The sequence below is a fragment of the Macrotis lagotis genome, chromosome 1 (assembly GCF_037893015.1).
Source record: "Macrotis lagotis isolate mMagLag1 chromosome 1, bilby.v1.9.chrom.fasta, whole genome shotgun sequence".
NCBI classification, from domain to species: Eukaryota; Metazoa; Chordata; class Mammalia; order Peramelemorphia; family Peramelidae; genus Macrotis; species Macrotis lagotis.
The window spans coordinates 918,793,656-918,816,044 of NC_133658.1; the positions used below are offsets into that span (position 1 = coordinate 918,793,656).

At 40.6% G+C, this 22,389-nt stretch overlaps 1 protein-coding gene and 1 long non-coding RNA gene across 2 annotated transcripts in view; one reads left to right on the forward strand and one right to left on the reverse strand.

Annotated features, from left to right (window-relative positions):
• LOC141509992 (uncharacterized) overlaps nucleotides 1–421 on the reverse strand; it is a 670-nt gene extending 249 nt beyond the window's left edge. The window contains exons 1-3 of the long non-coding RNA XR_012474747.1: nucleotides 315–421; nucleotides 167–194; nucleotides 1–21 (exon numbers count right to left, since the gene is read on the reverse strand). The exon at nucleotides 1–21 is cut by the window's left edge and continues 56 nt beyond it. This is a non-coding gene — a long non-coding RNA (uncharacterized LOC141509992). The remainder of the gene's footprint in view (nucleotides 22–166; nucleotides 195–314) is intronic.
• LOC141509174 (uncharacterized) overlaps nucleotides 1–22,389 on the forward strand; it is a 1,085,709-nt gene that overhangs the window by 1,037,853 nt on the left and 25,467 nt on the right. The gene's annotated exons all lie outside the window — the stretch shown is intronic.

The window sequence follows — 22,389 nt, forward strand, 5'->3', positions numbered from 1 at the left end:
TGACACAGGGAACAAAGACACCTAGAATCCAGAGAAAGGGAGAAAGTAGACTAGGAGGAGGAGCATGATCTTTGAGCACCCTCTCAGCCCCACATACTCTGTTCCATGTATGTTACATGGCAAGAAAAGGACAGGGGACATGGGAAGAGGAGCTGAGTCTCCTTACCTTCTCCTGCTATCTCCTTGGAAAGGTCCTGGTGAGAGAGACATGGGAAGGGGAGTGAGGTTAGGGAAGTTCTCAGTGGAGGAAACAGGGATCCCAGCCTTTACCCATCTCCATTTCTTAACCCACAATGAGTATAAATCTATCTCACCTGAAGGGATGGATCTTTTACAGAGGAAGGCCAACAACACAAGGCAGAGAAGCAAGAGGAGGATGGAAACACAGCTGAGGGTGATAATGAGGAGGTCACTGGACTTTGAACCTAGGGTGAGAGTCAGAGAAGAATCTTCATAAATCACAGTCCTGAAGGGAACCTTACATTTATCTGAAATCTTACTTTTCTTGCCTCCTCTTATCTTTCTCCATAGCCAACCTTCACCACAAACATCCAAGAGCTTGACACAAAGGCTGCTGAGTGGCTTTATCCTTTGGAATTAGGTGGAGAACCCACAAAACAAGGATAGAGAGACATATGGGTCATGGGACCACATGGGAGGGGAAATGTCCTGTCCCAGCTCACATAATTGCTTTCTATGGACCTGGAATTGAGGACAGTGTTAGCATCTCTGTTGTCACTTAGCCCATGTCTCTTGTTTTTCTTTCTTTGGAGTTTGGAAAGACAATGAAGTTAAGTGACTTGCCCAAGGTCACACAGTTAAGTAATTATTAAGTGTCTGAAGCCAGATTTGTCTTCAGGTCCTGGACACTCAGGGCCGGTGCTCTATCCACTGCACCACCCAGCTGCCCCTCCCATGTCTCTTGGGCAGAGCCAAAGTCATGAGGGAGGGAGTGGTCCTCGATACTCCAGTGGGTCCTGGGGACTTCTCCCTCTCACCTTGAACTATAGGCTGCAGGGAATCACTGTGTTGTGTCCAGAGGCTTCCATTGGTTCTGACTTGGTAGACACAACTGTAATTTCCAGAGTCCTTGGGGGTCACATGAGACAGGAATAACCAGGCCCCATCTTCAGTGGTGTCTACGCTCTGCAGGATTTTCCTATCTTTCTTCTTGTACAGAACAAAGCTCCTACTGCTTGAGTCTTGTAATGGAAAATCACAAATAAATAAATAAATAAATGAGTTAATCATCAAGAGAGCTGGATAGATAGGCCAATGTGTGAAGGTCCCATAGATTTCTGTTGGATTCAATCCATGTTCTTTCCTAAAAGGAAAATCTGTAGTCTTGGAAGGTTGGAGCCTGGAATGATTATGTGCTTCTTGTGAGCACCACACTTTGCTGACAATAAATAACAGATCATAGCAGATCCTTAATAAATGTTCGTCACTTCCATTCTTATTGATACTTAGAGATAAATACAAGCACAGTGCTTTTCAGAGAGGTGAAGGTCATTTCTGCCTCTTAAATATAAACCAAAGGATCTGACTGGGGCCTGGGTGGGGGTGGGGGGTTATCACACATAGAAGATAGGAAGATCAAGAAAAATCATTCATTTTGATCTAGCAGAGTCACTGCCCAACCATACCCATATGCATACATGTACAGAGTTGGAATTTGGTTATGGGTTGTGGACTTTTTCCTGAGAGGAAAAAATAATGATTTTTATGGATTTATATTTCACATGCAAAGTATCTCACTCATGGAAAGTAAAATTACAATAGTCTTGGAAGTGTTATTTCCTAGTTGTACCTTTGGTCCAATAACAAGGACTGAGAAGCTGGTAAAATGTCATCCTCCTCCTGGTCCATATTTGAAATTTCAGATGAAGACAGCACTTCCATGTCTGTGAGGAACTGAGAGAAAAATGAAAGAAACACTATTTTCAGGGGTAAACTTGTCCAAAGGTAGTGGAAGTCTTGGGAAATGACACTGAGGGTTTGAATGCAGCCCATAGAACTCCTCAAAGAAACAGTGCTAGGATGCTCAAATCTGCTGACACATCCTTGCAAAAGTTCATGAATTCTATTGGGCAAGCTAGATGTTCATGGGGGCCACCAGGGAGTGGGGGAAGCCCCCTCTATACTAAGTAAGGGTAGAGGGGAGCAATATCAACATTCATGAAGTATTTTGAGAGATGGGAGGGGACCCTTCAAAGATGCTTCAGTTTTAGGTTCACTGATTGTCTCTATGTGAGGCTCTGCTGATCAAATTGAGTGATGGATGGTCATCTCAGTGGAGCCTGTCACATAGAGGATGGGCATTACTTAAGTGCCTGCTGTATGCTAGTTACTATGATGCTCTATCATAGGACCACCTGCCTGTCATACAAATACTGACACAGAGAGTGCCTGAGAAACTGGTTTTTCACAAGATCAACCCTGGATACGTACTATCCTGATCCAGGAAGGCAGATGTTGGTTCTGATGAGGCCTGTAAGATCTAGCAGTGACACAGGGCAGATGGTCAGGAGGTCTGTAGGTAGCAAGGCTTGGCTGAGCAGTGACCAAATCACCTTCAAAAGTTACAGGTGATCCCTGTGTCCATGTGACTAGACATTAATGTGAATGTTCACTAATGCATTTGGTGTTTTCTATTAATTTATACTATTTCAATGATGTCTGCATTAATTACTAAAATTCTTTAAATGAGTTCCCTTTTGAATATTTTTTGTATTTATTGGAATCAATTTTGTACTACTTAGAATACATGCATCTTATACATTGTTAGCTCTGCTGGTTTTAACTGATTCCCTGCCTATTTTGTATAGACCACTAATGGAATTATTGTGTGACCCAGGGCTGGTAAGTACAAGAGGCAGGAGGAGAGAGCAGGTCATGTAAACATTTAGATAACCTTAGCAGATCATGGAAAAATCAAGAGCTGACTCATGAGAAATGGGGTTGAGGAAAGCACTGAGAATAAGTTCAGCTGAGTGAGGACGATGCACCTTGGTACCTGGGCCTCTGTCTGGAAGGAATTTGGGGAATTCTTCAGCCTTGGTGTCCACACATTGAACAGGCACAATGTCTTGTTCTCATTTCCTGCTCCATTTTCATATAGGTGTAATTCTATTTTTTTTCTAATAGAGTCTCTTGACAAGACTTTGCATGTATATAGACCTGGAGAGTAGGAACATTTGCATAAGAGGAGGGAGCTATGGGAGGGACACAGAAACAAAGACAGAGAGAAGAGACAGAGACAAAAAGAGTGAGAGCAGGGATAAAAACACAGGGAAAGTCACATAGTAAATAACACATGGAGAGGGGCCCCATTCCCTGCACTCAAGAAATGTGAGAGGATGAACAAACCCCTCATTTCCTTTTGGCATTTGGTGTCCCTGAAGACGTGGTGGATGAGAAAAGAAAAACCTGAAAAAGCCTGTGCAGTGACTCTGGTGGAGGTTCCCAGTGGGGCTGTTGGTCAGATGCCCTAAGGGTGATCCAGGCCAAGTCCATGCCAACACCGAGTTTGGACCTTCCTCAGGGATCACTTGTACTTGGCCTATCAATAAGACCTAGAGAGGAAGAGTCCCAGACAATTAGAAATTCCAAAGGAAGATGCTCAGGGCCCAGGCTATCATGCAGTTCCATTAGAGGAACACTGATTAAAAACCTGCAGCACTTTACGGGAGTATGACAGATGCTGGGCATCCACATATTGGAGAATAATGCTCTGAGTGTTCAAAGAACCATCTGTTTTCTGGGGACAGCCCTGTTATGACCTCAGGAAAGTATCATCCAAGGCCCTGGAGGAAGGAAGGCTGATATGGGCTCCTCCAGGACCACTAGACGGAGATGAATTCTGACTCTCCAGGATGTTGTCCCAGTTCACAGAGACTGGAACATGAGTCCAAGGGCTTTGGGGTCACTTTCCCATGGGAGGATACACTGCAGGCCAAGTCAGGTGTTACCTAGAAATCATTGTTGCAGGGGATTGGTAGTCAGGGTGAGAGAGTAGGTACCTGATTTGCAGAAGTCTTGCCACCTGTAGAGAGGGGGGCAAAGAGGGAGGGAGTGTACAGGTGTGGTGGGGGGAGGATGCAGAGGTCACTCTGGGAGGGTCTCTGACCATCCTCTCCTCACCAGGGACTTTGTTCATAAAGAGGGTCCAAGGTTCCAGGAAAATAGAAGATCTGGAGACTATAGGCCAAGGACCTGAGGATTTTTGTCTGCTACTTTAGTGGGAGAGTGTGTCCAGGGCCACAAGGCAGAAAGGATGAAAACTCAAACGTGAGAGGGAAAGACATAAGGAAAGGGGAGCAAAATTAAAGGATTCCAGAGGAAGAGATGAAGGCCCCCGGTCCTCACCCACCTTCTTGTTCTTTCAGTCCCAAAGGCCTTCACTCCCTCTTCGCACACTCTCCCATAGGGATGGATCCATGGCACAAGAATTCCAGAATGAGGAGACCAAGGAGGAGGAGGAAGTGGAAGGTGACACAGTTGATGGTGGTGATGAGGCTGTCCCTGGCACCTGGAGCTTGGGTTGGGGAGAGATAATTCTCATGAATTGTTGACCATCTTGACCCTGCAATTATCCTTGAACTTTCCCTTCCCCTTCATCCTCCCCAAGTTCCCATCACCACCAGCCGCCAATGGTTTGACACAAATCATTTTGAGAGATTATCCTGCAATCAAGTCAGAGATAGAAGTTCAGAACCCAAGGTGGGGACTGTGAGTCAAGAGAAATCCAGCAGGAATCCCATGTCCCAGCTCCCACCCTGCTCCACATGAACCTGGGATTGAGAACAGTGTTAGAACATTGTTCCTCCCTTCTATCATGTCTCTTTGGACTCTGAGGCTTGGCATCTGTAAATTCAGAGGAAAAAGCGATGGGAGGGTCCTGAAAGCCTCTCTGACCATCTGCTCTCCCTTCCTCTGGTGCCTTGGCCATTCCTTGCACAAAGTCTCCTTACCTGGACAGGTAAAGAAGCTAAGGCACAGATCTTTTGGGGGGGGCACTTAGAAGAGGGGGGCTGCTCCTTCCTTCAGTTCTTGTCCCTTTTAATTTGATCCAAGACTTGAGGTCGTACAATCTCTCCCTTCTCCCCTTCCTTAGGGCCTTCAACCCTGTTCCAAGGTTATTTTTATGGTCAAAAGAGCCCAGAGCTGCAGGCCCTCCCAGATTTCCTAGGCTGCCTCTCAGATTTGAGTTTCAATCCTTTCTTCCTTATGGCCCTGGACACCCTCTCACCTGTCACCCAGATGTCTAGGGTGTCACTGGGTTCAGACACAAGGTGTTGAACCATTCGCCCATGGTAGACACTGCTATAGATACTAGCATCCTGGGTCCTCACAGAAAGGAGGGAAAAGTCAGTCCAGGTCCCTGCTGGGAGATGGTTCTGCAGGACAGAGGGGTCTCCTCCTTTTGAGGAATGTCTGAGGGGGCAGCCAGCACTGTAGAGTCACATGTGTCCCCGGAGTCACCACAAGGCCCAGGAGGCTAAGAGGCAAGGCCTGGTCAGAGACCCCCCTGTGAGCAAGAAGATGGACATGGGGGCACGACACGTGGGCCAAATCCCAGCTCTGCTTCTTAGTCCCTGTGTGATCTCAGTCTTATTCACTGGCCTGATGAATGAACTCCAGATTGGGTGGTTAGATATTTCTCAGCCATGCCCCAGTCTTTATGACTCCATTTGGCGTGGTTGGACAATTTCTTCTCCAACTCATTTTACTAATGCGGAAACTGAGGCAATTGAGGTAAATTGACTTATCTAAGGTCAAACAAGAAGAGTCTGAAACCAAATGTGAACTTGGGAAATTGTGTTCCTCATTGCAGCCCAAACATTGTGAAGCATGGTGTTTCAGGCTGCCCATGATCTCAGGTCTCTCCTTGGTAGATGAGGGCTTGGACCAGGAGACCTCTGGCACCTTTTAGCTGTTGCTCCCCAGGATTGAAGGAGATTTGTGCGTCCCATGCAATCAATCCAGTCTATTTTCTCATGCATCTGATGACCCCCAGAAGTTCAGAGAAGATTCAGCTCCTTTCTGTTCACCTGGGTCATCACAGGCCAGTCCAGTACTCAGCCCCAACCAGGGTTCAGATCCTGGTCCAGGAGAGAGAGAAGTCTCAGATTTGTCTCCAAGTTCTGTCACTCACATTTTTTTTGTGACCCTGGATACGTCCTTTCTTTCTGGGCCTCACTTTGTTTGCAGGTAATGGGAAGGTATGAATGAAGAACCTGCAAGGCCCCTTGCAGCTTTGATCTCCTCCTCGCCTCCATGTCACCCCCCCCCCCACCTTTTTTCCTAGGATTCTGGATCAGAATAGAAACGTCTCATGTTTTCCCAAATCCCAGAATCTGGCCAGCTCCCAAGGCAATGCTGACTTTTCAGAGCCCATGCCAGTCTCTCTTAGACCTAATCAGGGTAAAGAGCAGAGGGCCATACTCAGAAGTATTCTGAGCCCCCCACCCCCCTCACCTGGCACAACCAACTCCAAGGGGCTCTGATCATCTGCAAGAGCTCATCCTTTCCCTGTAGGCACAGCTGTAGCTCCCAGTGTCTTCAGAATCCTCAGTTTGGAGGAGAAAGCTGGTCCAGAGATCTGCTGAGGTCTGGGGCTGAAAGGACTCCTGGGTCCAGGCCTTCCTCAGAGAGAAAGTCACCTCTCCAAGGGTGGACAGCTTGGACCTTGAGCACCAGAGAGTGATGCTGGCACCTGGAGCCAACATGAGGCCAGGTAGGTCCCAGAGAGTAGACTTGGGCAGAGGTCCTGAGGAGCAAAGGGGGCCACAGGTCAAGGTCAGTTGTCATTTCTGGGTCCCCTCTTCTAACCTTTCAATGAGAGAGGACATAAGTTTTGAGCTCCTGTTCTGTTTCTTCTTTGGGTTCTGCCTTGTATTGGAAACACCCCCACTATCCAGAGCCCTAAACACATTCCAGATTGAACAGTAAAGGGTTCCAGGGTCCCTTCCATTCTCCCCACATATCCTCTCAACAGATTTCCCAGGACTATATGCTGTCCCCATATCTCTTGGAGTCTCTTGGTGGTGGATTGAATTGGGTCCTTGAGGAGATTAGTCACCAGACACAGTCAGCTCCAGGGTATGGCTGAGATGTGTGAGTCCCTGTGAGGAACTCTCCTCCTACAGTAAGTACAGCAGTAGCCCACAGTGTCCTAGGCCCTCACAAACTGAAGTGATGCACAGACTGGTGCATACAGGGCTCTGGAGCTTCAAGCAGTTCAGACTCTTGGCCTCCAGGAGGGCAAAGTTGCAATTCTGGGAAGGGGCCTGTGGGGAATTTCACATGAGATGGAAACCACGTGTCATCATGTAATGAGGTGAAGGTGAAATTGGGAGGTGGAAGGTTTCTTTGAAAGGAAGAAGAGAGGTGAAGCCCTGATCTCTGACCCTAATCCCCTCCAAACATTCCTTGAAATAGACCTGAGAAGAGAGTGGGTGGGCACAGGGTCCCTGGCCAGGCTGCTTGGTCCAGTCCTGTTGGTCTGTCCCTAGCTGGACTCGTGGGCCCCACTTAGGAAGATGTTCTTACCCAGAATGGCTCTGAGAGGAGAAAGTGATGGGGGGAGAAGGGACATGGGCAGAGGTCCCCCTCAGTGAGGCTGGAGCAGAGCTGGCAGAGTTGTCAGAGCTGGGGGTGTCCCTGGGTGAGGAGGGCCTGGAGAGGAGGGGGACTCCCTTAGGGTATCTCTAAGAGACATTTACCATTGTCCACTTCTGCCCACCCTGATGACCCACTCATAAGGTGCCTACTGCTCCACACTTAATGAGCCCCAAAGGTTTAGGGAAGGCCCCACAGTGCTGTCTTTGAGGGGCTCACTGTCCCAGGGATCCTAGACGGTGGTCTAGGCCAGAAAATGCATGATAGAATCCAAGCCAGGAGACTCATGACAAGAAGAAGCTGAGGTTCCGAGCAGGAGGGGGTCTGCATCAGAGCTACCACTAGGACTTGGGGCCTCAGGTGTTTGAGCTGCTTTTGTGAGGGTCCCCATGTCAGGCCCCGTCCCCCTTGAGCAGGTCTTGCCCAATACATAGCAGACAGATGGCAGCCTGCAGGGGACAGGAAGACTCTTGTTGCAAGAATGGGTACGAGAGAGGTAGAAGAATGAGGGGAGACCCAAATGGACAGAGTGGATGTTGCCAGTCTGCACATCAGAGAAGACAGTTCAGATCAAATGCAGAGGAAGTTTCTCAGTACAAAGCTGTGGTTCTCATCTCCCCAAGTCTGCTGGGAATCCCCCAAGAGAGTAGCAGCCCAGACCTGCTGGTGGGGTCAGCAGGGGAGACTTGCTAAATGAGGAGGAGAGTCATGGATTCAAATTCTGACCCTGATATTAAAGAATCCATTGACCGGGCTCAGATCCCCTTCCCTCCTCTTCAGCCCTCAGTTTCCCCATCTCTAAAAGTGATTGTGAAGAAAAGTATCAGAATCAAAAATGTTGCCTGGGTTTTCTGGAGCTCCTTGAGGCTACGGATGTCGGGGTGAGAAGGGAAGGCAGGTGGTCAAGCCTGATGGTTAGCCCCCCTTTTGTTGTCAGCTCTCTGTAGAAAGATCTGATGCTCTTCTGTCAGCAGTCATCACCCCATTAGGGAGGGTCATGTACCAGCTCCTCCCATCTGACATCTCTGCCAGGGCCTGGTCCAGAGTGGCAGCTGTGGCTCCTCACCTCTCTCCAGTCATGCACCCTCTGGAACAGGAACTCTGCCAGACACCAGGATGTGTTCTTCTCCTCTCCAGTCTCTCCATCCACCCATAGTTGCAATCTGTCAGTCCCCAATCAGTCCTGGAACCTCAGGGTCCCAGCTGCTCCTTTGGGGACCACAGGACCTGACACAGTCCAGAGGTGGGGACTGGGAAGGGAATCTGAGAAGGGAAAAGATACTAGATTATAAAGGTTTCTACACCCCATGTCTCCATCCTCTGCATTGGATAAATGATGAAAAGATATGAACAGGTAGTTTTTAGATGAAGAAATTGAAATGAAATGAAAAAAATTCTCCAAGTCATTATTGATTTGAGAAATGCAAATTAAAACAGCTACGAAGTACCACTTTACACCTCTCAGACTGTCTAAGATGACAAAAAGGGAAAAAAGATCAATGTTGGAGGGGTTATGGGAGATTTGGAATATTAATGGTCTGTTGGGGGAGTTGTGAACTAGTCCAACCATTCTGGAGAGCGATATAGAACTATGTCCAAAGAGCAATAAAACTGATCATATATATGAATATTGTGAAGTACTATTGCTCAATAAGAAACCATGAATGGCTGGACTCTAGCAAAGCTTAGACAAAAATGATAGGAGCTGATGCCGAATGAAGGGAGCAGAACCAAGAAAATACTGTAGAAATGAACAATACCATTGTGAGTAGATCAGCCCTGATGGATGCAGCTTCTCTCAGCAGTTCAGAGAGCTGGGAAAACCTTAGGAAACAGGTTATGGACAACCTATCCATATCCAGAAAGGAAATCAAACCAAACCAAAAACCTACAGAATCTGAATAAACACTAGATTCCTTTTTAAAACAATTCTCTCAGGGGCAGTTAGGTGGCACAGTAGATATAGCACTGGCCCTGGAGTCAGGAGTACCTGAATTTAAATAGGACCTCAAACACTTGATAATTACCTAGCTGTGTGACCTTGGGCAAGTCACTTAACCCCGTTGCCTTAAATTAAAAACAATATATTAAATTTTCTCTTATGTTTTTCTTTCCCATCTCATAATTTTCTTTTCTCCCCTCAATCCTAATTCCTCATACAGAAAATGACTAATCTGTGAACATGTTAAATACAAATGTTTATGTACAATATCACCAGAATGCTTGCCACTGAGGGGAGAGGGGTGGGAAGGAAGGGTGGAAGGAAACTATACAACTTCAAAAATATGCACATACATGTGGATGAATGTTGAAAAGCTTTCATAACATGTAATTGGAAAAATAAAATATCAGTTGGAAAAAAAGAATATTAATGGATAAGCTTCCTTTCATTATTATGACCAAGATAAACATTTCCAATTGTGTAAGGGAAGATACAAACAATAGATCATTTTGAATGCACCAAACCAAAAAGATTTCTTACTGATAGGAAGTAATGCAAAGAGAAAAAGGAATTAAATAGTCAAATAAAAAAAAAAACAGACACACAACCTTTTGCATATAATATTTCTAACAAGGCACGGTTCTCCAAAAATATCAAGAGACCCAAAAATATTCCTATAGATAAATGATCAAGGGTATATCCAAGATTCCAAGGGTCCTCCACTTGAGCGACTTCCTTGAGACCTCCAGTCTCCTTGTTAAAAACTCACCTGAATAAGACAACTAAGAACTCTGGCTTCTGCTATTCATGATGCTTCTCTTTTCCTCCTAGGATATGACAGCTCGTGGGAAAATAAATGGGAAACCATTGGGAAAGAAATTCTTTTCAAGAATTCATACATCCTATAGCTCATAACTTGAGAATCAGAAGTGAAAAAATTAATCGATTAATGAGGCTTTATTAGCCTCATTACTTAATAGTTACTTAGTAGTGGATAATTTAAACTATTTGTAGGATTAATCGCTGCATTAAGCTAAATGCTAGGATGCTTTTCCTAAAGGTTAAGTTTCTGGTTTTCAGATTCAATGTATAAGTTTTGCTTTTCTTTAGCTCTCTGAAGTGATTTCCTCTTCCCAGCACCTGCAAAAATTCAATGTATTATTAACAGCAGCATTCCTAGGCATACAAATCTTTCTGAAGGAGAAGATGTGTAAGGCTATCTCACTTTGGCAGGCAGGATGAAAGGCATGGGTTCTAATCCAACAGAATACTAGATTTAAAAGTTGTCACATCTTTGAAATGTCCCATTATCTCCCGGCACCCCCTCGCTCCAAATATTGGCAATGATCCCGACTTGCTTCAGGAGGTACCCAGCCTAATCTCAAGCCGCCTTGTCAAATTGAATTAAGTCCTGTCAGAGTATAAGATTCTCAGATCTATAATTCTGGTAAAAAGAGTTTTCAGACTTCATCCAAACTAATAAGAAATTGCGACTCTTATCTTAATTATACACTCAGGAGCACAATGATCAGGATGCTGGGAGGCTGGTCTTGCCAGGAAGAGACAAGAGAGTATTGTACAAGAATGGGACTCTTTGGGGAGCAGTTTTGGCAGAGATAATGTGCACCTTTCATGGTTAGGCCACAAAGATTACTGATTTTCCCTATTTTTTGTTTTTGCATAAAAATCCAATTCTTTCCCAGTTCATGGTGATCATTTTCTTAATGACCTTGACCTTAAAGTTTAGAGAGAGGATGTTAGAGACTAAAGTTTAAAAATGACTGTGACATGTGGATGGGTGGGAATTTTGAGAAGGGACAGGTCTTCAGGCTACATTCAGACATGTTCCTTTGAAGGAGAGAGGTCTGTAACTTATCTGTAACTAGCTCTATTCTGAACCAGTGTTTTAGGTCACAGATATGGGTTTAGACAATTTTGATTTGGAAATGAGGCACTTTTTAATAATGCTGGATATGAAATCCCTCAAAAAGCTAAGGCATATGTTGTCCCTAGCCAAAACTGGTCTTGAAATAAGTGAAATACTATATTTTCAACTCAGTTGCTTTATTTTGAAATCAAATATTCTCTGGATTTTACCTCTGGTTTTAGGCATTATTATCTTTTGATGGATGTTGAGGACTTGTCCCTAGACCTAAGTGGGGCACATTTGTTTTGGAAAGTGGTATACTAGGTCTATTTTTGGCAACTCAGAGAGCATCTGGAATTAAGGTACCCTGTCTGGTACCCTGTCTGCCTTTGCCTGTGTTGTGTTTTTGGGACACTCTAGCATGAGAGCAAAGTGAGTTTTCCTTAAAGTCTCTGGAACCTCTCTTGAATGAAAATTTGTTTTGAAATTCTCTGACTTAGTTTATATGTTTGTAAGTGTTTAAATTCTATGTTCTATGTAGGACAGGCAGAATCAAACTCTCAGCTGTCTCGGCCTGGTCAGGTTTGCTGTTCTGTCTCTGGTTCCTGTTGGCTGTAGGATTAAGAAACTGTTAATGACCATATGTACTAAAACATAAAAAGAATATTCATTAGAAAGAATGGATAGCCTGAAATATGGTTAAATGGATATATTATATTAAAAATAATAAGATGGTCTTGGGCATGTGGAGTTTGAAAAATGATGTGTATGTGTGAGCGTATATGTCAGTGTCTTAGAACTGTAACTCAAAAGAGAAGTTATGAAATCTTTCTGGGAGTGTGGAACCCAAATTTGAAATGATTTAGATGTGCTCATGCATTAAATCCTAGCTTTATAAAGGTGAACACAGTTCTGTGTGGGTGAGTTCTCATGAAAGAATCAAGTGTTTAGTTTCAGAATAAAGGATGGAAGCTGAAAATTCTATTTTGACATTATTTTCTTTTTCAAGATTTCAACTCTTTATTAGAGAATTACTAATTAAATAGGTACCTTGGCTTCAATTAGAAACTGTAGAAAAAAAGGCTTTTTCTTTTGTATTATTCTGGTTTTTTAAAAAGGTCAGTCTCTGATCAGTTAAAGAAAAGTGGAGGAATAGATACCAGGAGTTAAGAATTTGCTGATTGATTCAGATTTTAGCCTGAAGGAAAAATGGAACAGGACTATTTGAGTAGCCATACCTAGCTCAGGTTAGAAAGGAATAGTCAGATTTTCAAATGAAAGGCTTTGTTTGTTTCTTTCTACACAAAGGCTGAGGATTAAGCAGGAAATGACACAACAGAAGATAGAAAGTCTAATTTTCTGTTTATCTTCCTTTAAGATACTGGCACTGTAGATATGGAAAGGACAGAGTCTAGAAATCAAGTTGGCACAGCAGTCTCATGCTTGCTGCCCCCCCCGCCACACACACATAAGATAGTGATATAGATGGAAAGAGATAAAGGTATAGATAATCTTTCTCACTGTGACTCTAAATTTAACCTGTCTTTTTAATAATTAATTTTAATTTATTGTTGCTGATATTGCATGGTTGACTCACAGAATTCTAAAATCTTGCTGAAATGAGCTTTTTCTTGCCATTCCTTCCCCACCTTACACTTATTTTTTTTAACCCAGCACTAACACTCTTCACTTGTCCCTATTAAGTTATATCTAATTCAATTTGGTCCAGTGGTCTGGTTTATTGTGATTTGCCCCTCCCCTTTTCAGCCAGATTTTTCATCCAGTCTGTTAACTATATCTTTTATTAGTCATTCACTACTTATTAAATCAGCACTACTTATAAGGCACTTTATAAGGACGAAAAGATACAAAACCAGAAACTCCTAAGTGGCTCAATATGGCTTTCCATGAACTACAACTCTGACATGTATACAAAATAATCATTAATTCAAATCAATTTGTAACATAAATTTTATTGATTTCTGTTTTCATCCTTTGCTCTATTCCCCTTCCTCCCATTATTACACACACTCTCGCTCTCTCTCTCTCTCTCTCTCTCTCTCTCTGTCTCCTAAAAAGGTACTCATATTACAAATACAGAGAATATACTATTTTGTTGTGCTTAATGTTTATTTATTTTAGATTAGGATTTGATTTATGGAACAAGATATCAATACAGGGAAAACATCACTTAGCAATTATCTGAGATATATGCTGAGCAATTTAAGTTCATGGGATGATGCCAAACAGTGAAAAAAATGATTCTGTTTTCAATTCAAATGAAAGACAGGTTCACTATTGCTGAATAGTCTAACTAAATGTACTGATTTGCTGATCACATTATATTAATTATTCTGAGGTACAATTACTAGGGACCCTGAACCTATGGAGTAGATTAGCAGGTCTCCCACTCAATTCAGAGATCTTACCACTTTTATCAGATAAAGAACACTTACAACCCTTTGAATGCTTCCTGATAAATGATGCTCAGTCCTTTAATGCAAGGTCCCCCTGTCTAAAATTAATTCACTTTTTCGGGGGAGATGGAACTTCTTGTCATTGTTAATGATTTTTTTTTGTTTGACTAAAAGCAACATTTCTGTAATAAATCACCTATTGTTGCCTTTCAGTCATTTTCTTCAGTCTTGTCTGATTCTTCATGATGTGAGAATCTTGAAAGAGGTGCCGAAGTGGTTTGCCTTTCTCTCTCCACTTATTTTACAGATGAGAAAACTGATACAAACAGGGTCAAGTGACTTGCCCAGGAACACATGGCTGAAAGCATCTTGGGTCAGATTTAAACTCAGAAAGGACACCAGACCCAGCACTCTGTCCATTAGGCCACCTTTGTGCTCCAAATCATCTCTATTTTGCTGCTGATGAAAAAAAAAATTATATAACTGAATTAAAAGATTATATACAGGTTTACTTTAAAAGATTATTTATTTAATGAAATATTCCTGTTTGATTACTTTGGAGGCCTTTTTTAATGAGAGAATCAGGGTTCTAGAAAATAATAAGTGTATGATTCTATTCCAAAGTTCACGTCCCAGTGAGAAGGCTCAACTGACATCTAAGGAAAATCGGAGCCTTAATGTAGGGATTTATAAATTTAGGAATAAGTGATAAAATCACAGCAGCTGCTTCCTTTTTGTAAGGAATATAAGCAATTTAAATCAATTGAGAGCACATAGAAATCACTTTGACCAGCTAGCACATATGCAATTTCATTAAAAGTCAAATAGATTCAGGAGCATTAATCTATGTCTCATTTTTTTTAGAATTAAATGCAAGCATTCTCCTTTTGTCATAAAAGAATGTTTTTTTTTTAATTTTGATTTACACCAAATTTTTTACTTAATTAGGAAGATGATGTGTCCTTAATATACTGAATTTTTACATGTGTTAAAATGTACATAGTTGTCAACATATGTCTAACTGTATATTGATCTACATCTGTCTATAAACTATATCTAACCCAGTTCTCAACAGTCGTTCCCTTTCAAATTTATTTCATATTTATTTCTAGAGCTTATTTTAAATCTACTGTCTCACATATCTTTATTTGAATCTAAGCTCCTTGAGAGGAAACCTTGTTTCATTTTGTTTTTCTCTAACACTTGATTCAATCTTTCACATCCAGCAAAATTTAAACATGGTACTAAATTGAATTCATTCTCTGAAAAGATATTATCTCACTTTTAATCCAGAAGAGCCTCTGATAACTTTTATAACTCCAAAAATTTGGTCCTGCTTTCTTATCCTTTTTCTGTTCTTTTTGATCCATCCCCACCCTCGCTGCCCCAACATCCCATGAGAGATCATGGTTCTCTTCAGGTCTTTGGAGATCTTTATTGAAAAACACGTCTGGCTTTCTAGTGACATGAATTACTATACTTTTGGACTCAGTCAACATATTCTCAAATCCACATATGAAAAATATTCTTCATTAATGATATAACTGATAAGTGCTCATCCAAATTCTATTCAAATTTCTCCAAAGAAGGAAAGTCTTCTGGTGTCTAAGACAGACCATTCCTCTTTGGGTAGCTGATTTTTAGGAAAGTTTCCTTCCCTCAAGTAAAAATTGCATCCTAGACATTTATGACATTTTCTTCACTTATTGAACTTGGGAATTTGTCTTATATTATGGTGCCTTTTCCATTGTCCATGATATTTCAAATAACCTTGGCTGTGACTCAGGAATCTCATTTGCTGGCCCTTTCAGGACCCAAGGCTTTAGCTCATCTAATACAGGTAATTTGAATTCCCCAAAGGCAACCATTTTCATTGATTCTAATCCTGAATATCACCTCTCAAGTGGCATTTTCTGTTTAGACAATGCCAGTTCTAATTTCTCTCTACTTGGAAGAGAAAACAGAAAACTGATGATGATGTTTAAAAAGTTTTGTTTCAAAAAAGAACTGTGGAGTTTGAACAAAGACCAAAGACCTTCAATTTAGAAAAAAAAAACATTGTCTTATTATGTAATTTTGCTCTTTCTTATACTTCAGTTTTCTTCCTTAAGGATATGATTTCTCTGTTATCACATTCAACTGAGATCATTGTATACCATGGAAACAATGTAAAGACTAACAGAATGCCTTCTGTGGGGGCTAGCAAGAGGGAAGCAAGAATAGGGGGAAAATTATAAATCTCAAAATAAATAAAATCTTTCTAAAATTAAAATAAAATAAAAAGTTATGTTTCATTTCTAATAATAGCTAGAATTTCTATAGAACTTACCATTCTTCAGATACTGTGTTAATTATATTGCAAATATTATCTTATTGGACCTTTATAAAACCCTGGGAGGTTGATGCTGTTACTATCTTGATCTTACAGTAGAAGAAACTGAGACAAATAGAGCTTAAGTGACTTCTTCAAAGTCACACAGCTAGTGACTGTCTGAGGTCCCAACATTCTATCATCTGCACCTCCCCAGCTTCTACAAATTTTGCTGTCAGTACTCATTGGCCCATCCATCCCAAACAACAGTAAACTCTCTTCTTCGAGGATCCTTTCCCCACAGTATACAAGCACACTAAACACCAAAATAAACAAACCTCTGTTGTGGTCAGCTTTTGTTGCCACATGCTTAACATTCTATGTCTGTTACTGTCCTAGGATGATGGTGCTGAATTTTCTATTTGTGCTCTGTTGCCTACTCTTCATGAATGTCCTATTTTCACATGGAAGTTCTTCTCTATTTGAAGGAATATTCCCTAGCCCCTGAAAACCTAAAGAATGAAAGTACCCTCTTTGAGTATTTTCTTCTTTTTTTCCTAAGGTTTGCAATAAAGTTAAACTTTGAGGATTGATAACTAACCTTCATATAGTACTTTGGGGCAGATAGGTATCACAGTGGATAGATAGAATGCTGGTCTAGTTTTAGGAAGACTTACTTTCCTGAGTTCAAATCTGACCTCAGACACTTACTGTCTGGTTTATCCTGGGCAAGTTAAAATTATTTTGCCTCAGTTTCTTCATCTGTGATATTTGTCCTTTGTTTCTGAAGAAGATTATGAAATTAGGGGGTGATGTCATGATAAGCACGTGAATAGAATTTGAGTAAGGGGCTGCTCTGCTAAGTCTCCAGTCTCACTTTCTCCTCTAGAATCACTTGAGTCCAAGGGCCAGATATGAATCAGGATAATTGGAGATGACCCTGTATGTGAGGCAATCAGGGTTAAGTAACTTGCCCAGGATCACACAAATAAGAAGTGTCAAGTGTCTGGGGCTGGAGTTGAACTCTCTGCCTTGAATATTGCCCCATTTCACCTCTAACATGTGAAATCCCTCAGTTCCTTCAAGGCTCATCTGAATTTTTGCCCACATATTGAGCTTGAGAAGGATTGTGAAATCAACCTTAAATGACCTATAATTGTCAGTCACCTGGACTTTTCCTTTCAATCTCTCAATCACAAATGGGAGCTAAATATGAATGAGACCCAGGTGACCTTATTTAAATAATCAATGATGAAAAGGTATGTCAATTGGGTATAATAGGAAGAATGATATAATTGGTTCAAGGGGGAAAACATGTTCCTAACCTGTGGGTTTTATATATAAGAGCAAGCCAGCTTGGAAACTTCATTCCTTTGTTGAGCAGCATTGAAGTAAGAATGGTTTTAGAGAATTTCCTGTGAGAGAGCTATAGTGATGCAGATTGGAGTACTTTCTTCCTCCCTCTTCTTAACAGAGAATGACTTTGTGAATTCTGGAGGCTCCAATGACTCCAACTCCTCTGACAACCCAGCAGAGTCCTCAGGATTGGAATACTGACAGTATTGTAAACCAAGATAATGTCCATTTATTAGACATCTTCAGGACTCCTTGGGAAAGTTGAAAGAAAGTCACACTCTACCAAGTAGAAACACCTCGAGGACTCCAGAAAAATGAATTTGGGAGGATCTGTGAGTTGTCCCCTTCTCTCTCTCTCTCTCTATATATATATATATATATACTCTGAAACTTGAGGTTTCTTCCCTTTGGACTATATATATGTATAATTGTGGTGAAAGTATCTCAGACTTCTATGTGTATTTTGAATCACATTATTTTACCTTAAAAGCTAATTACTATTTTTTTTAATTTAAGGCAATGTGACTTTCCCAACCTAGGCAACTAAGTGTCTGAGGCCAGATTTGAACTCAGGGACTCCTGACTCCAGGACCGAGTGCTGTCTCCCCTGTGCCACCTAACTTCTCCCAAGGTAAATCCTTCTCATCGAATACATATTGTCTGATAATCGTAGGAGAGGCACTATGGTAAAATAATAAACTCTAGCACTAGGAAACAACTTGGCTTCCTTTTTCTTGAGGAACCTGAAGGGAGATATAACATCTGGAGATCCCATCTTCTGGGTAAGTGAGTCTTTGATTCATTATACATAAAACTTTAACTATCAAATAGAGGAGTTTTGCTTCTTTAATCCTAGAGGGCTTGGGGGGTGTATATTTGGCCAAGAAAATGAAGTGGTGCTTCAGAAACATGGTTTAACTGCTGTGTGGAGGAGAGATTGGACAAGAAAGAGACTTGAGTCAGAAAACCAGTCAAGAAACTATTGAAACAATTATTGATATTGTGTAATTGAGATTCTAAAGAAGGCATACATCATGATGGAGATTCTGGGAGTATAGAAATTAGGGAGGAGATATTGTGAAAATTGATGGTTCCTGAAAAGTGAGATGGTGAGAGTAGAGTTAATGTAAACTTGAAGTTTAAAAACTTGAGTGATAAGAAGTTCAGTGGTTTCAATCCAAAAGTAAAGAAGTTAAGATTCAGGGAAAGAACATGAGAGTTTGATTTTGAACAGGATGGGTTTGATGTTGGAAATATCCAAGGGATAATTGGAAATGTTAAAGGTTAGAGAATCAGCTATGGTATATTGATCCTGAAGTTGTAAGTTTAGGAATCCTTCCTTAATGTGTCACTGATGCTGTAACAGATGGGGATACTCATCTACCACATGACAGAATCATGTTTTAAGTGGAAAAAATACTAATGTGATTTAAAGCAGTCACCTACTAATTATACTACTTAAATGACCCTGACAAATACAGTCCTCTTCTGTCTGCCTGAGTTTCTTCATTAGCAAAAAAAAAGATAATAATGGGATTCAACTCACCTGCTTATTATGAGTCTCAAAAGAAATTGTCAATGTTAACAATTACCAATGACATTAACTGGCAAACCACTTTACATGGGAAGGAAACACTTGTGCCTCTTGAGGATTGTATGTCTCATGCATTCAGTACAGCTGAGGAGATCATACTTAGAATAAATGGGTGTGGTTGTTTCTTGTCCTTAAGCAGCATTTCTCTTGATAATATTTTGATTATCAGTCAATCATCCTTTGAGAATAGTACTTCCAACAGGTCAGTTAAAAGGAGTATATTTTGACTAAGGGAATGTGAATATAACAAGTGGTTTGAGTCACTTAAATTATGAGAAATGTTATCTGGTTATATTTACTGTCCTATTAATATAGGAATTAAAAAATGATATGATACATATAATACTGTACAGATTAGGGAACTGCAGCTAACAGGTTAAGTGAACTGTCTTGGGTTGGCCATCTCAGCTCAGATGGCATATGAAATCCAGTTTCTAAATGTGTAAATTATCACAGATCCATGTGTAGTTGGAGATATACAAAAATGCAAACTCCCCAGATTATCAAATTCATTGATATAAAGGTGGACAAAATAGCTCTGAATTCTTTCTAATTTTCTACTCATTGGCTGTTTACCTCTTCATTTTTGATACTGGTAATTTGATATTCTGTTTTTTAAAATGAACTTATTCAAAGGTTTATCTAATTTTTCTTCATAAATTTTACAAGATTTTATTCACCTTAACTAACTTGTTGAAATTATGGTTAAACAGAGAGAAGGAGGTTGTGATCTCCAACTAATATAATTTCTCCGGTCTCATCGTATGTCACTCAGCTTCTCCTATGAGAATTTGGATGCTATACAATTGATGTTATAATTTCCTTGCCTCTGGTGTCTTAAGAAAATGTAGCTTCCCACCTTATACCATTTAATGAAACTTATTTTTGCTTTTTCTTAGTCTGAGATGAGGATCACCTAACACTACATGACTTGTGCTTCTGCTGAAACTTAAGGTATTTTGCTCTACTCTTTCCCATCTGTGCGGCTGTGCATCACAGCAGGCTCTCATGTTACCGGAGCCGTGCAGCTGCTACAAGGTAGAGCAGCAGGCTCCCAAGAGAAATACAATCATTAAGAAGCACTTTGAAAAGTGGTAGGCAAGTTAATCTAGTTGACTCCCTTGTATTCTACTTCTTCCTCTTTATCCTTTTAGGTATCGCTTGGGTCTTGTATTCAAACATTTAATTCTGAAGTTTTTAATCAAGAAAGCTTTCAAGTCCTTTATATCAATGAATCTTAAATGTTAGCAGCATCAGAATAGGCCAAATTTTGCAGGTCAGCAAATTCTTGTCTGCGATAGAAGGTTCTGCGCCCTCCAAACCAATAATGATAAAAGTGATAAGCTGGTTTGCAGTCCTGATTGCATTCCCCTTGAACCTAAGCGGCATTTTTGTTGAGTGCCTGCAACATTTTCTCCTTTATCTGCAATGCTAGACTTTGACAAGATACACCTCAGAGCATTTATTCCCCCCCTGGGGGATGTACAGCTGTACGGTGCCTTTTAAGGATTTTTTTCTCTAAGGATCATTAATGCATTGACTATAGTTGAATATATTTGAGGAGATTGTTCTTAGAAGAAATAGTTATGGTTGGTTCTTGTCCTTCATCATCAAAATATTAGCAAGAACAATGCTGCTTATCAGTCAGTCATTTTTTGAGAATAGTATATCGACCAGGTCAGAAAAAGGAGTGTATTTTGACTAAGGGAATGTGAGTATAACATGGGGTAAAAATAAAGAAACAAAGAGGAGTATGCTAGGAGTAGGCTAGGCATTGGTAGATAAATGGAACCTGGTGAAGCGGATAAAAGACCTACTTCAGCAGACAGAAAGAAGTAAGGGGGTAAACACCAAACAAATCCTGCTCTAGAGATTTGGCCACAGAGGGAATGAGATACATTTCTAATTGGTTTTAAAATAACTATTTTACCATTCAGGGAAGGGGGAGGAAGAAGGAAAGAAAGGGGCAGGAGGGACTGATTAAAAGGAAGGCAATAGTGTAAGTAAAAGTGAATTTAAAGTTAAAATTTAAAAGAAAAGCTAAAGGGGAAAGAGAGCAAAATATTGCTGAAGAGAAATAAAAGGAAAGGTGAGAGAATACAAATGGGAGAAAATAACAGGGGTTAAAAAAGAGTTGGTGATCTTAACTATCAATGTGAATAGGATGAACTCTGCCATAAAATGGAAGCAAAAAAAAAAAAAGAATGGACTAAAAACCATAATTCTACAACGTGTTGTTTAGAGGAAGCACATTTGGAGCTGGGATATACAGAGGGGTCAAAATCAAAGAGTGAGACAAAATAAATTAAGCTTCACCAGAAGTAGAAAACGTGGAGTGGGTAGTGATCCTCATCTCAGACAAAGGGAAAGAAAAAATAGATTTCATTGAAAGGTATAAAATAGGAAGCTGCATTTTCTTAAAGGTGCCAGAGGCAATGAAATTATAACACTATCAAGTGTATACCATCCAAATTCTCATAGGAGAAGCTGAGTGACATACAAAAAAAAGCAGAGAAACTACAATAGTGGGAGACCACAACCTCCTTAGTTTAATCATAAAATAAACAAGGAAGTTAAGGCAAATAAAATCTTGTAAAACTTATGGAAAAAAATGAGAAGCCTTTGGGTTAGTTCATTTAAAAAAAGAATACCAAATTACCAGTATCAAAAATGAAAAGTTTAAACTAACCAAAAATGAGGAAGAAATTAAAAAGAATTCAGAGCTATTTTGCCCAATTGTATGTCAATGTATTTGATAATCTGGGGAGTTTACATTTTTGTAAATATTCATCGATTTCACTCAGATTAACAGAAGAGAAAATACTCAACCTCATTTCAAGAAAAGAAATTGAAGAAACCACCAATAAAATCCCTAAGGAAAACATCTCCAAGTTCAGATGAATTTAGTGCATTTTGCCAAACATTCAAGCAACAATGAATCATTTTTACAACTTGGGCTAGGAGTTCTGCCAAATTCCTTTATTATACCAATACGGTGCCAGTTCCTAAACTAGGAAGTCAAAACAAAATTATAAACTATTCTCTCTAATGAATATTGTTGCAAAAATCTTCAATAAAATTTAACAAAGAGATTATAGAAAGTGATTACTAGGATAATACATCATGAAGAGATAGTATTTATACCAGGTAGGCAGGGATAGTTCAATATTAAGAAAACTCTCAACATGTTTGAGCATATCAGTAACAAAACTAACAGAAATCATAGGAATCTCAGATTCTGAAAAAGCCTTTGACAAAAATACAATATCCATTCTTATC